The sequence below is a fragment of the Scyliorhinus torazame genome, chromosome 1 (assembly GCF_047496885.1).
Source record: "Scyliorhinus torazame isolate Kashiwa2021f chromosome 1, sScyTor2.1, whole genome shotgun sequence".
Taxonomy (NCBI): domain Eukaryota; kingdom Metazoa; phylum Chordata; class Chondrichthyes; order Carcharhiniformes; family Scyliorhinidae; genus Scyliorhinus; species Scyliorhinus torazame.
This window is the reverse complement of record NC_092707.1, coordinates 118,717,344-118,732,281: the sequence shown is the minus strand read 5'-3', so window position 1 is coordinate 118,732,281 and position 14,938 is coordinate 118,717,344.

Here is a 14,938-nt window from a genome sequence, read left to right as displayed (position 1 = left end):
GTCCTGTCGGCCGTCTGGGAACACCACGTAGGCGTACTGCGGGTTGGCGTGGAGTAGATGTACCTTTTCCACCAGTGGGTCTGATTTGTGCGCCCGCACATGTTTCCGGAGCAGGATGGGTCCCGGGGCTGCCAGCCAGGTCGGAAGTGACGTTCCAGAAGCGGACTTCCTAGGGAAGACAAGGAGGCGCTCGTGCGGCGTTTTGTTCGTGGTGGTGCACAGCAGGGAACGGATAGAATGAAGGGTATCCGGGAGGAATTCCTGCCAGCGGGAAGTTGGGAGATTCCTAGACCGTAGGGCCAGTAGGACGGTCTTCCAGACCATTCCGTTCTCCCTCTCTACCTGCCCGTTCCCCCGGGGGTTGTAGCTGGTCGTCCTGCTCGAGGCTATGCCCTTGCTGAGCAGGAATTGACGCAGCTCGTCACTCATGAAGGAGGACCCCCTATCGCTATGGATGTAGGCGGGGAAACCGAGCAGGGTAAAGATGGTGCAGAGGGCTTTAATGACCGTGGCCGCGGTCATGTCGGGCAGGGGATGGCGAAGGGGAAACGGGAGTATTCGTCAACGACGTTAAGAAAGTACGTGTTGCGATCGGTGGAGGGGAGGGGGCCTTTGAAATCCAGACTGAGACGTTCAAAGGGACGGGAAGCCTTTATCAGGTGCGCTCTATCTGGCCTGAAAAAATGCGGTTTGCATTCTACGCAGATTTGGCAGTTCCTGGTGACTGTTCGTACCTCCTCGACGGAGTAAGGGAGGTTGCGGGCCTTTATAAAGTGGTAGAAGCGAGTGACCCCCGGGTGGCCGAGGTCCTCGTGGAGGGCTTGGAGGCGGTCCACTTGTGCGTTGGCACATGTGCCGCGAGATAGGGCATCGGACGGCTCGTTCAGCTTTCCGGGACGGTACAAGATCTCATAGTTGTAGGTGGAAAGTTCGATCCTCCACCGCAGGATCTTGTCGTTCTTTATCTTGCCCCACTGTGCACTATCGAACATGAAGGCTTCCGACCATTGGTCAGTGAGGAGAGTGAATCTCCTACCGGCCAGGTAATGCCTCCAATGTCGCACAGCTTCCACTATGGCTTGGGCCTCCTTTTCTACTGAGGAGTGGCGAATTTCTGAAGCATGGAGGGTCCGGGAGAAAAAGGCCACGGGTCTGCCCGCTTGGTTGAGAGTGGCCGCCAGAGCTACGTCGGATGCGTCGCTCTCGACTTGGAAGGGGAGGGACTCGTCGATGGCGCGCATCGTGCCTTTGCGATATCCGCTTTGATGCGGCTGGAGGCCTGGCGGGCCTCTGTTGACAGGGGAAAAGTAGTGGACTGGATTAGTGGGCGGGCCTTGTCTGCGTACTGGGGGACCCACTGGGCGTAATAAGAAAAGAAGCCCAGGCAGCGTTTCAGGGCTTCGGCACAGTGGGGGAGAGGGAACTCCATGAGGGGCGCATGCGTTCGGGGTCGGGGCCTATCACTCCATTACGCACTATGTAGCCCAAGATGGCTAGACGGTCGGTGCTAAACACGCATTTTTCCTCATTGTAGGTGAGGTTGAGGGCTTTAGCGGTCTGGAGGAATTTGCGGAGGTTAGCGTCGTGGTCCTGCTGGTCGTGGCCGCAGATGGTTACGTTGTCGAGGTATGGGAACGTGGCCCGTAAACCGTGCTGGTCAACCATTCGGTCCATCTCCCGTTGGAAGACCGAGACTCCGTTCGTGACGCCGAATGGAACCCTTAAGAAGTGGTATAGCCGCCCGTCTGCTTCGAAGGCAGTGTACTTGCGGTCACCGGGGCGAATGGGGAGCTGGTGGTAGGCAGACTTAAAGTCCACGGTGGAGAAGACCTTGTACTGTGCAATCCGATTGACCATGTCGGATATGCGGGGAAGAGGGTACGCATCTAGCTGCGTGTACCTGTTGATGGTCTGACTGTAGTCTACGACCATCCTCTGCTTCTCCTCTGTCTTCACTACTACCACCTGAGCTCTCCAGGGACTATTGCTGGCCTGGATTATGCCTTCCTTTAGTAGCCGCTGGACTTCGGACCGAATGAAGGTCCGGTCCTGGGTGCTGTACCGTCTGCTCCTAGTGGCGACGGGTTTGCAATCAAGGGTGAGGTTTGCAAACAAGGAGGGCTGTTCGACCTTGAGTGTCGCAAGGCCGCAGATAGTCAGTGGGGGTATAGGGCCGCCAAATTGAAATGTTAAGCTCTGGAGGTTGCATTGGAAGTCCAACCCCAGGAGAGTGGGAGCGCAGAGATGGGGGAGGACATACAGCCGGTAATTTTTGAACTCTCTCCCCTGCACCGTTAGGTTTGCGATGCAGAACCCTTTGATTTCAACGGAGTGGGACCCCGCAGCCAGGAATATTTTTTGGGTGCTTGGCCGAATTACCAGGGAACAGCGTCTTACCGTGTCCGGATGAATAAAACTCTCCGTGCTCCCTGAGTCGATCAAACACGGCGTCTCGTGCCCGTTCACCAGCACCTTTGTCGTTGTCGTCTGGTGCGTCCGTGGCCGCGACTGGTCGAGGGTCACCGATGCCAAACGTGGTTGGTGCATCAGATCGTTGCCTTCAGGCAGTATGGAGCCGTCCACGCTGGGGTCCTTACCTGTCAGCCAAGATGGCGGCGCCCATGGATCGCACGCTGCCGGGGGTGGACAAAATGGCCGCTCCCATGGGTTACACGCGGCCGGGGGTGGACAAAATGGCCGCTCCCATGGATCGCACGCGGCCTGTGGGTAGGAAGATGGCGGCGCCCGTCCCCCCCTCGTGGTGTCCGGGGTCCAAAATGGCGGCGCCCGTTGGCCGCCCGTGGGTCGCTGGGGGGGGTTGTGCCTGTGGTCCCGTTTGTTCCCCGGAGATAGCGGCGACCCCACGGGACTGGCACACCGCTGCGTAGTGCCCCTTTTTGCCGCAGCTTTTACAGGTGGCCGAGCGAGCCGGGCAGCGCTGGTGGGGGTGTTTCGGCTGCAAAAGTAGCAGCGGGGCCCCCCCCCGGGTGGTCTGGGATTCTGGCCGCGAACGCTTGCGGAGGGTTGGGGGGTGCCGGGGGGGGGCGGTCGCGGCAGGGGTCCACGAGCCCAAGGGGCTGTAGTGCCGGGGGCATAGGCGCGGGCGTTTTGGGAGGCCATGTCGAGGGAGGCTGCAAGGGCCCGTGCCTCTGTGAGTCTGAGAGAGTCTTTCTCTAAAAGTCTCTGGCGAATTTGCGACGATGCCAAACCTGTTACCTAAGCGTCTCTGATCAGAAGGTCCGTATGTTCATTCGCCGTTACCGCTGGGCAGTTTCTTCCCAGGATCGTCAGCGCATTGAAGAATTCGTCCAGCGATTCCCCGGGGATTTGTCGTCTCGTCGCGAGCTGGTAGCGTGCGTAGACCTGGTTGACGGGCCTAATGTAGGTCTGTTTCAGCAAGTTGATCGCCGCTGGGAATTTTTCCGCGTCCTCGATGAGTGCGTAGATTTTGGGACTCACTCTGGAATGCAGGACCTGCATCTTCTGGTCTTCCGTTGGTCTGCCGGGGGCCGTTCGCAGGTACCCCTCAAAGCACGCCAGCCAGTGTTTAAACGCCGATGTTGCGTTAGCTGCTTGGAGGCTGATTCGCAGGCACTCAGGGGCGATCCGGAGCTCCATATTCCTTTTTAAGTCTACTCAATAAATTGTAGCACCATCGATCACACACGAGGCGAGCCGTAGAGAACTTCAATCAAGGCTTTACTGAGCAGACTTGTTCAGACTTGTTCCCCAGCAGCTCAGTCACAGAATGCAGCTGCGGGGAGTAAACTGGGTTCTTATACCCCGCCTATCTGGGTGGAGCCCAGTAGGGGGCAGATCCAATCGGGACCCAGCATCTGTCCTTCAATAGCTCCTCGGCATTCATGGTGTACCGTATTACCCCTAATACATACCACCACAATGGTCTAATGCTATGTCAAGGTGTGTGTCCGGGATGAACACCAGAAGAGGAGGCAGCCTGTTGCTTTCCGTGCCCTGTGGCCTTTGATGTCCTTAGCAGACATCTTCTGGGGGACCTGAGGCTGGAGGGCCCCAGCCAATTACCAGTGATACAGGCATCGCCGTGCCACCCTGTTCTGCCCGCTGCAGTTGAGATACACCGGTGTCATGAGGGGGGAGGGATTTGGAAGAGTTAGAGACCGCCGTCGTCTCTTTGGTGGTAGGCCCCGCGTTGGCCTCCAGAAGTTACTCTTCCCTGATGGTGCCTGCAGGGTCCTGGGGATTCCATGAGATGGAAAGGTAGCTGGAGAGAGCTCCAGAGGCCTCTAAGTCATCTGGCTATGTCAGTCCTGGTGGCTCCCCATTGACTGCACCATGGTGTCAACGCCATCAGCAGTGGTCCTCAGTGACTGGGCAATGCTCTGCAGAGTGTCAGCAATGTCCACCTGCATCTGGGACATGATGTTGAGGCCCTCAGCCATCACAGGCTGAGCCATGCCTTGGGCACGACCACTCAAAATGCGTATGTCATGCTCCACGTTTTCCACTGCGATCGCATCCCTCGCAGTGTTGGCCTCGGTGCCATGCACTTTTGGCATCATCTCCTGCACCAATAACCTTTGGGACCCCTCCAATCAGTTATGCACTCGCTGGAGTGTTGCTGACATCCCCTCCTGAATGACACAGTGTGTCCTATCATCTGCATTAGCTCTAAGAAAACCTTGTTCAGAGGCATCTGACTGGGACACAGCTGTGTCCTGGGATCCAGCAGACCGCTGACTCGCTGGGATGTTCCTGCCTCCACCTGATGTGCATCAGCAACTGTGTGGTGCTCACCAGATTTAGCCCCAGGAGCCTGACCCCTAATGTCGCCCATCATGGTGTGTGTCTCTGTGCTGGTGGAAGGTGGGGGTGACAGCTGTGATACCTCAGTGGTGGTCTCCTCAGAGCTCTCCTCCAAGGTTCTCTTGGGTGGCGGGGGTGAGGGGTGCTCTGAATCACCCAACCTCATCAGATGGAGATCCTGTGAGACAATGGGCATGTGGTCATTGAGAGGTGAGGATCACTTTATCTGACATGAACAATTCACTTGAGACAGGCCATCTGTGTGAAGGGGCAGTGGATCCTCAGCACTGTGGCACAGGCCAACCTTGTTGCCGGTGACTGCTCTCTCCTTGGACAACCCCGCAATTTCCAGTGGCCGTTACTCATAGTGGGTGAGGACTTGGATCTCCGTCATTCTGCCCCCCTTCTTGGCCTTTTCCTGCTCATTACGGGCTATCTTCTCCTGATGGGACAAAGAGAGGGCCATGTGAGCCACACACTTGTTGGGTAAGGGGGACTATAGCAGGTGGCAGGCGGGAATTTGAAGGGTGGCAAGTGGAGAGAGGTTGTAACTTACCCTTGCAGCTTGGTAGGTCGTTTGTCTTCTGACATTGGATGCCTGTCCTCCTGGTCATGCTGCCTCTACTGACAGCCACTGCCACAGCCTCCCAGGTGGCATTGCTGACCTTCTTGGGGAAACAGGACGTCCCATCGCACATCATCAGCATCAGAAAACCTGGCCAAGTTGGCATCACCAAAGAGAGGAGCAGGTCTGCGTGCTGCCGTGCCTGTATGTATGCTGGGCGTCCGCAATGAGGGAGCTTTTAAAAGTAGCTCCCTCTTGTTAGCAGTGAGCAGCTGTGATCCGTGTCTAGCAAATCAGATGGAGAGGGAGCCAGTAATGGTGAGAATCCCGTGGGGGCTCAATTTTGGCACTTGCCGTTTAATTCGGGCCGTGGTCTCGCAGATCGGCCATCGAGAAAACTCCACCAAACGCGCCCAAAATAACACTTAGGGCGTGGTTCAATGGAAACATTCCCAAGTGTTGATGCCGGGATTGAATTGGGTACGGTTTGCGTTTCCATTGGGGGCTCTATTCGGTAAGAGAGTCAGGTCATGCAAATAGGGAGGCACTCTGCTGGTGCGAATTCAGAGCAAACCCTGGCCCAGCGCCTGGGTTAGCGCCAAAGAGTCTGGCAGCTGGAACTGCTTTTAGGTGCTCCACTTACCACATGCTTACTGCAGCCACCAAAATGGCTCACAGGAGCCCCCCCCCCTCTGCCCCCGTTGTCGGGTGTCTGAGGTGGACCCACGCTTCATGTCAGTGGTGACCAGTTATTTATTGGACTGGAAGGTGGTAAAGGGTGTTGTCCCCAGGGGATGGTATTGAGATCACTGCTATTTTTGATATATATTTATGACCGGAACCTGAGTATACAGGAGTATAACTTCAAAGTTTGCACATAATATGAAACTCAGAAATGTAGTAAAGAAGATACTAACAGACTTCAGGAGGGTATGGACTTGTCGAACGGGCAAACACATGGCAAATGCAATTCAACACAGAGAAGTGATGCATTTTAATCTCAATTTCTTTAGTCATCCAGAGAGCTCTAGCTTATGATGTCCACTTTTCCCTCATGAGAATATTTCTGAAAAAAAAGACAAGTTACCAAAGAGTTTCCTCCTGCACTCACCAGAACTGCGAGCAGGAAATTACCAACAGCAATGGAGGAACAATAATTTATATGCATGAGAAGAGAGTGCTGATTTCATGGCTAGTGGACTCTGATTGGTACAGGCGGTGTCATGGAGAATGCAGCATGGAACAGTTAACTGCCCAACTTCATTAAAATTCATACTGGGCCGGTCAACTCTGTTTGGTCAATGCATTGCCCTGGGGAATGCAACAGGGAATAAGACCATAAGACATAGGAGCAGAATTAGGCCACTCAGCCCATCGAGTCTGCTCCGCCATTCAATCATGGCTGATATTTTCTCATCCCCATTCTCCTGTCTTCTCCCCACAACCCCTGATCCTCTTATTAATCAAGAACCTAATGACTGCTCCCTCAGCTTCTGTTTAGTTGAAAATGAGGCAAAATATGAACCTGTTCATTCTCTCTGCAAAGGACAGGACCCTGTGTGTGACTATATGTGGGATCCAGCATGCGTACGTGAGCCACACTGCAAGCCTGACTGATAACCTTAAACTGCTATTCAATGCAATTCTCACACATTCAGGATTGTTTAGCACGTGTTGTCCAATCACAGAATCACATCTAATTTTGGATACTATGGGCTGGTTGAGTACAGTCAGTACATTGCCTGTTTGATATGATCCACCAGTCACTGGGATATATGGCCTACATAGCTGGCATCACACCAGCACTGAAATTCAGATTCCATATTACTCATTTGTGTGATAGGGAGAATGTCTTTCTGGCTTGATGGCAGCACCTGTCGGTGGCAAATTCCACTTGTGTTGCTACTGCATAGTTACAGCGTGCAATGACTCGATTTACCTATTGCTCAGATTTTTGAGACACTTTTACCTTCCAGGGTAATCTGAAGTAGACTGAGCCTCAGGAATTCTGGCAGGTCGCTCACCCGCACTCCCGCTTTCCGCGGCTCCGAGTCCCTCCACCCTTGCAAAATCTGTCTCCGGGCTATCGGGGAGGCAAAGGCCAAAACATCAGCCTCTCGCACCCTCGAGACTCCCAGAACATAGAACATAGAACATTACAGCGCAGTACAGGCCCTTCAGCCCTCGATGTTGCGCCGACCTGTGAAACCACTCTAAAGCCCATTTACACTATTCCCTTATCGTCCATATGTCTATCCAATGACCATTTGAATACCCTTAGTGTTGGCGAGTCCACTACTGTTGCAGGCAGGGCATTCCACACCCTTACTACTCTCTGAGTAAAGAACCTACCTCTGACGTCTGTCTTATATCTATCTCCCCTCAATTTAAAGCTATGTCCCCTCGTGCTAGACATCACCATCCGAGGAAAAAGGCTCTCACTGTCCACCCTATCCAATCCTCTGATCATCTTGTATGCCTCAATTAAGTCACCTCTTAACCTTCTTCTCTCTAACGAAAACAGCCTCAAGTCCCTCAGCCTTTCCTCATAAGATCTTCCCTCCATACCAGGCAACATTCTGGTAAATCTCCTCTGCACCCTTTCCAATGCTTCCACATCCTTCCCATAATGCAGTGACCAGAATTGCACGCAATACTCTAAATGCACCAGAGTTTTGTACAGCTGCAACATGGCCTCATGGCTCCGAAACTCAATCCCTCTACCAATAAAAGCTAACACACCGTATGCCTTCTTAACAACCCTCTCAACCTGAGTGGCAACTTTCAGGGATCTATGTACAAGGACACCGAGATCTCTCTGCTCATCCACACTGCCAAGAATCTTACCATTAGCCCAGTACTCTGTCTTCCTGTTATTCCTTCCAAAATGAATCACCTCACACTTTTCTGCATTAAACTCCATTTGCCACCTCTCAGCCCAGCGCTGCAGCTTATCTATGTCCCTCTGTAACTTGTAACACCCTTCCGCACTGTCCACAACTCCACCGACTTTAGTGTCATCTGCAAATGTACTCACCCATCCTTCTACGCCCTCCTCCAGGTCATTTATAAAAATGACAAACAGCAGTGGCCCCAAAACAGATCCTTGTGGTACACCACTAGTAACTGGACTCAAGTCTGAACACTTCCCATCAACCACCACCCTTTGTCTTCTTCCAGCTAGCCAATTTCTGATCCAAACTGCTAAATCTCACTGAATCCCATGCTTCCGTATTTTCTGCAGTAGCCTATCATGGGGAACCTTATCAAACGCTTTACTGAAATCCATATACACCACATCAACTGCTTTACCCTCATCCACCTGTTTGGTCACCTTCTCAAAGAACTCAATAAGGTTTGTGAGGCACGACCTACCCTTCACGAAACCATGTTGACTATGTCTAATCAAATTATTCCTTTCCAGATGATTATACACCCTATCTCTTACAAACCTTTCCAAGATTTTGCCCACAACAGAAGTAAGGCTCACTGGTCTATAGTTACCGGGGTTGTCTCTACTCCCCTTCTTGAACAAGGGAACAACATTTGCTATCCTCCAGTCTTCTGGCACTATTCCTGTTGACAAAGATGACTTATAGATCAAAGCCAAAGGCTCAGCAATCTCCTCCATAGCTTCCCAAAGAATCCTAGGATAAATCCCATCCGGCCCAGGGAACTTATCTATTTTCACCCTTTCCAGAATTGTTAACACCTCCCCCTTATGAACCTCAAGCCCTTCTAGTCTAGTAGCCTGAATCTCAGTATTCTCCTCGACAACATTGTCTTTTTCCTGTGTGAATACTGATGAAAAATATTCATTTAGCACCTCTCCTATCTCCTCGGACTCCAAGCACAACTTCCCACTACTGTCCTTGACTGGCCCTACTCTTACCCTAGTCATTCTTTTATTCCTGACATATCTATAGAAAGCTTTAGGGTTATCCTTGATCCTACCTGCCAAAGACTTCTCATGTCCGCTCCTGGCTCTTCTTAGCTCTCTCTTTAGGTCCTTCCTAGCTAACTTGTAACTCTCGAGCGCCCTTAGTGAACCTTCATGTCTCATCTTTACATAAGCCTCCTTCTTCTTCTTGACAAGTGTTTTGACTGCCTTAGTAAACCACGGTTCCCTTGCTCGACCACTTCCTCCCTGCCTGACAGGCACATACTTATCAAGGACACGCAGTAGCTGTTCCTTGAACAAGCTCCACATTTCCATTGTGCCCATCCCCTGCAGTTTTCCTCTCCATCCGATGCATCCTAAGTCTTGCCTTATCGCATCATAATTGCCTTTCCCCCAGATATAACTCTTGCCCTGCGGTATATACCTATCCCTTTCCATCACTAAAGTAAACGTAATCGAATTGTGGTCACTATCACCAAAGTGCTCACCTACCTCCAAATCTAACACCTGTCCTGGTTCATTACCCAGTACCAAATCCAATACAGCCTCGCCTCTCGTTGGCCTATCTACATACTGTGTCAGGAAACCCTCCTGCACACATTGGACAAAAACGGACCCATCTAAAGTACTCGAACAATAACGTTTCCAGTCAATATTTGGAAAGTTAAAGTCCCCCATAACAACTACCCTGTTGCTTTCGCTCCTATCCAGAATCATCTTTGCAATCCTTTCCTCTACATCTCTGGAACTTTTCGGAGGCCAATAGAAAACCCCTATCAGGGTGGCCGCTCCTTTCCTGTTTCTAACCTCAGCCCATACTACCTCAATTGACGAGTCCTCATCAAACGTCCTTTCTGCCACTGTAATACTGTCCTTGACTAACAATGCCACGCCTCCCCCTCTTTTATCACCTTCCCTGAGCCTACTGAAATATCTAAACCCCGGCACCTACAACAACCATTCCTGCCCCTGCTCTATCCATGTCTCCGAAATGGCCACAACATCGAAGTCCCAGGTACCAACCCATGCCGCAAATTCACCCACCTTATTCCGGATGCTCCTGGCATTGAAGAAGACACACTTTAAACCACATTCCTGCCTGCCGGTACACTCCTGCAACTTTAAAACCTTACTCAGGACCTCACTACTCTCAACCTCCTGTATACTGGAGCTACAATTCAGGTTCCCAAGCCCCTGCTGAAGTAGGCCTTCCGACACCCCAAATATCGCCACCTCCGGACTTGGAACCACCCCCACACCCAGCACCTCAGACATCATGTCCGAAAACCTCTGCCAGAACCCCCTCAGTCTTGTACACACCCAGAACAAGTGGACATGTTGCGCCCCCCCCCCCCCACACACTGCCCACACCTATCCTCTGCCCCCTCAAATAACCTACTCATTCTCACCACCATCATATGAGCCCCATGCACCACCTTAAACTGGATAAGGCTTAATCTTGCACATGACGAGGACACATTCACCCTCCTTAAGGCCTTTCTCCACGTCCCAGCCCCAACCTCCACTCCCAAACCCTCCTCCCATTTACACTTAATATCCCCCACCAGAGCTCCCTCCTACTCCATCAATTCCTTATAGACATCTGACACCTTCCCCTCACCTATCTCATCCTTCAACAGCACCTTGTCCTGCAACCACAGGGGCGGCAGCCTAGGAAAGGATGGCACCTCTCTCCTCCCGAAATCCCGAAATCGGCCATGCCTCCCAGCTCGAACGCCACTCTCTTATTGACCAATACCACCAACCCCTTCACCTTCATATCCAGCCCCGAATGAAACATCTGCAGATATCTAGAGCCATTCCCCCGTGCAACTCATACTCTTCCTCTAAATCCTCCAGGCCCACAAATCTGCCCCCTATAAACAAGTCCCCAAAGTGCTCAATCCCTGCCTGCCACCGCCCCCTGAACCTCGCATCCAGTCCTGCCGACATAAACCTATGGTTGTCACAAATCGGCACCTTACACCGAGGCACCCTCCAGCTTCGAATGCTGCCTACACTGCACCCACACCCATAAGGCTGACACCACCACTGGGCTCACGGAGTACCTGGCCGGTGAGAATGGTAAAGGCAACAACGCCCCATAGCCCCGAATGGCAGCCCGCACCCACTTACATGCCTTCTCATCCGCCAACAACCTCATGTCTAGCCTCTACCGCAGCCATTGGGCCTCCCCCTGAGCCATCCGCAAACCTACCCAGAGCAGAGCGTGGTCGGAAACCACAATCGCCGAATACTCCAAGTCAGCTTCCTCCACCAGCAGCGCCTTGTCCATAACAAAAAGATCAATCCAGGAGTTCACCCCGTGCACTTGAGAGAAGTATAAAAACTCCTTTGCCCTCGGCCTCCCAAACCTCCACAGGTCCACCCCAGCCCCCCATGCGCTCCATGAGCCCCCTCAGCTACCTTATCACTGCTGACACCCTCGGTAACTTGGGTCACGACTGGTACAAACTTGGATGAATAACCGTATTAAAATCACCCTCCATAATCAACCGATGCGAGTCGAGGTCTGCAATCTTCCCCAGCACCCACCTCATAAAATCCATGTCATCCCAATTTGGGGCATAAATGTTTACCAGGACCATTGGCATCCCCTCCAACTTCCCACTGACCATCACATACCTACCCCCCGTATCGGCCATTCCTCCCAGCTCGAACGCCACCCTCTTATTGACCAATACCACCAACCCCTTCGCCTTCATATCCAGTCCCGAATGAAACATCTGCCCCACCCATCCTTTCCTCAACCTCATCTGATTCCCCCAACTTCAGGTGTGTCTCCTGAAAAAAAGCCACATCCGCCTTCAGTCTCCTCAGATGCGTGAACACACGCGATCGTTTAACCGGTTCCACGTGATCAGCCTGTTGGGGGACTCTTCGCTCCCTTCCCCTGCCGATCAGCCATACCCCTTTTTGAGACAGCCCCCGGCCCGCATCGTGCGCCCCTCCAGGCTAGCCCTCAGATGTCCGCCGCCATTGAGCCCTTCCCAACTGCGCCACACCAATCACACCCTTGTCAGCAACCCTCTCCCCTCCTCCCCTCTCCCTCCATCTTCAAACAAACAACCAAACCCATCACTGCACCCGCTCCCCCGTGCCATCCTCATAGCAACCCCCCACTTTACTACCATTAACTAACCCAGGTTTTGGGTCAGGGTTTAGAGAACCCCAAAGTGTATCATGGAGCTCACCTGACCCACAGCTTTTAATAGATTGTGGTATGGGGAGCACATAGCCCACTGTACAGGTGTGGTGCAGCAGAAATCAAAAAGTATTTTTTAAAGCCAAACAATGTTTATTCTATGAACTCAAGTTAACCTTTTTAAAACATTCAGTGAACATCTTAGCAACCATCAATTTAAATACAACCCCCAAAGAATACAACACTAAGTAATTCTTAAAGCTTTCCTTTTAACATCCAGAAGACTTAAAACACCTTTTACCAGAAGCACATTAGGTTTACATTCACTACTGAGAACATTTATAATTCTGAATTCACCAAATTATCAAGAGATAGTCTTTTCATGGCAGAGAGATCAACAGTACACCTGCTCTGCCTGGCTTCAGCTCCAACACTGAAAACGAAACTAAAACACACCCTGCAGCCTGCTCAAAAATGAAAGTAAAAAGCTGACAGACAGCCCAGCTTCATCCACTGTCTGACATCACTTCAGTAGTAAACACCCATTTCTTAAAGGTACTCTCACTACAGATATTTATATACAGACCCATTTATAAACACCCATTTTTAAAGGTACTCTCACATGACACCCACCCAGCTAGCATGGTAGCCCCTGCCGAAGGCCACAAACTTCTCCTCCTCCCTTCAGTTCCCCCCAATCCTCCCAACCGCCAACACACAAAGAAAAACAGAAATTCACCAACTCCCCCGCCAAGACCTGCCCTGAGTTACCCACCCCGTGCACTTTACAAAGCAGACAAATCTCCTCCAAAATTCAATGTCCTCACACTCCTGCCAGCACATTGTCCCTCATAAAGCCCATCTCCTCCTCCGGCATGTCAAAATGAAGCTCCTGTTTCTGAAAAGTCAAGCACAGCTGGTCGAGGTACAAAACCCCAAACTTCACCCCCTTCTGAAAGAGGACAGCCTTGATTTGGTTAAACCCGGCCCTCCTCTTCACCAATTCCACACCCAGGTCCTGGTAGACCCACAGCTCATTCCCTTCCCAGGTACACTTCTTGGTCTGCCTCACCCATTGTAGAATCTTTTCTGTATCCAAGAAGCGATGCAGCCGCACCACCATCGTCCTCGGCAGCTCGCCCACCTGCAGCCTCCTCAGTGCCCTGTGCACTTGGTCCACCTCAAGAGGCCCTCCCCCATCAACTTCTCCAGCATACTCGCCACATACTCAGCAGCCTTCGCACCTTCAATACCTTCAGGCATCCCAACAATCATCATGGTTTGTCCCCTGGAGCGGTTCTCCAGGTCCTCCACCTTCTCCCTCAACCTCTTCTGGCTTTCGCACATCACCCCCAACTCCACCACCAATGAGGCCACCTGCTCCTCATGCTCCCTACCGTTCCTCCACTTGTGAATCGCCCGGCCCCGGGACAGCAGCCTCTGCTCCACTCACTCGGTCCCTGATCTCAGCGGCTCCACCACTTGGGCCAAGTCTTCCAGGACCCCTTTCCTCTGCTGCTGAAATTTGTTATTCAAGAGCTCCACCAGCTGCTCCATCGACTACTGGGTGGGCAGCGTGCCCCCCTTTGCCCTCTCCCATCTTTACCTGTGGCACACCACGAAAACACACCAGAGGAGTATTACATTCTCTGGGCACTCCTGCAGCTTTTGCCCTCAAATACGACACCTGTCAGGCGGGAAAAGACCACAAAAATTCACCTCGAGCAGGAGCACCAAATGTGTGACCACTCACTCCATGGCCGCCACCGGAAATTGGCCCTGGGGAACTTCTCACCATTTAGCCCACACTTAGGGCGCGATTCTCCGGCCTCATTGCGCTCTTGCTCGAGTGAAACGAGGCCGGTGAATAACGGGAGAGGCCAAAAACAAGAACCGTGCCAGACGCCAAACAGTATGCAACCGGCCCGCTTTTGTAGGCGTAATCAGTATCTCACCGTAGCGTGGAGAAAAACCAATCATCACAACCTAAGGCCTATTTCCATACAATTAACAAGAGCGAACCGATATCCAACAGCCTCCCGTCATTCAACAGCTTCCCAGCAAGTGTTCACGCTGGAGACGATTGGGACTCCTTTTTAAAAATGTGAACCTGGCGGAAAGGCTTCTGTGATGAGCCGAGGAGGTGAGTATCCATCTTTGCTCACAGGCAAAGAGCCCATGTATGCTGGGCTCGCCCTTCCAACCATCCATAACGCCCACCGAGTGCCGAGGCCTCTGACTATGCGGCTGAAAGCTATTTACTAATCGGGAATTGGCAATCGTGATTAAGTGAACACTTCACACAACCCAAGTGGATTCCCATGGATGGGCAGGCTATATAGCATGTGGGAGTCATTGTCTAGAATCCCAATCACACGTTGATGCCTGGGCACTGTGCATGAACACTGCGGGAGGCAACACCACAAACACAGCAGCCAACATCCGAACACCCAGGGGATGGGATACAGCACCGGGGACATGTCCATGGCCGGAGGGTGGGTGAGTGCCAAGGGGAGGGGGG